Below are 543 nucleotides of genomic sequence, written 5' to 3'. Positions count from 1 at the left end.
GACCTTGGGGAGGGTATGTGCTATGATGAGTGCTGTGAAGTGTGTAAACCTGGCGATTCACAGACCTGTACCCCTGGGGATAAAAAGATATTATATGTTTATGAAAAATAAAATTAAAAAAAAAAAAAAAAAGATATTCACTTCAAATGGTAGAACACACACAGACTGAAAGTGAAGGGATGAAGAAAGACATTCCATGCAAATGGAAACAAACAAACAAACAAAAGCTGGCTAGTTATATCAAGCAAAATAGACTTTAAAACAGACTGCTGTAAGAAACAACAATGGATATTACATTGATAAGAGATCAATCCAATGGGAACATATAACATGCATAAATAATTATGCATCCAACACAGAAGTACCAAATATAACAGACCTAAATTGAAAAATAGACAACAATACAATAATAGCAGGGGACTTTAATACATCACTTCCAACAATTGATGGAACATCCAGAGAGATAATCAATATGGAAACATTGCCTTTAAAAAACACATTAGATCAGGGGCGCCTGGGCGGCTCAGTGAGTTAAGGCCTCTG

This window comes from Enhydra lutris, unplaced genomic scaffold (genome assembly GCF_002288905.1).
Source record: "Enhydra lutris kenyoni isolate GAN:26980312 unplaced genomic scaffold, ASM228890v2 scaffoldscaffold48, whole genome shotgun sequence".
Classification (NCBI taxonomy): domain Eukaryota; kingdom Metazoa; phylum Chordata; class Mammalia; order Carnivora; family Mustelidae; genus Enhydra; species Enhydra lutris.
The sequence above is the reverse complement of the archived record's forward strand: the minus strand, read 5'-3'. Positions refer to the sequence as shown.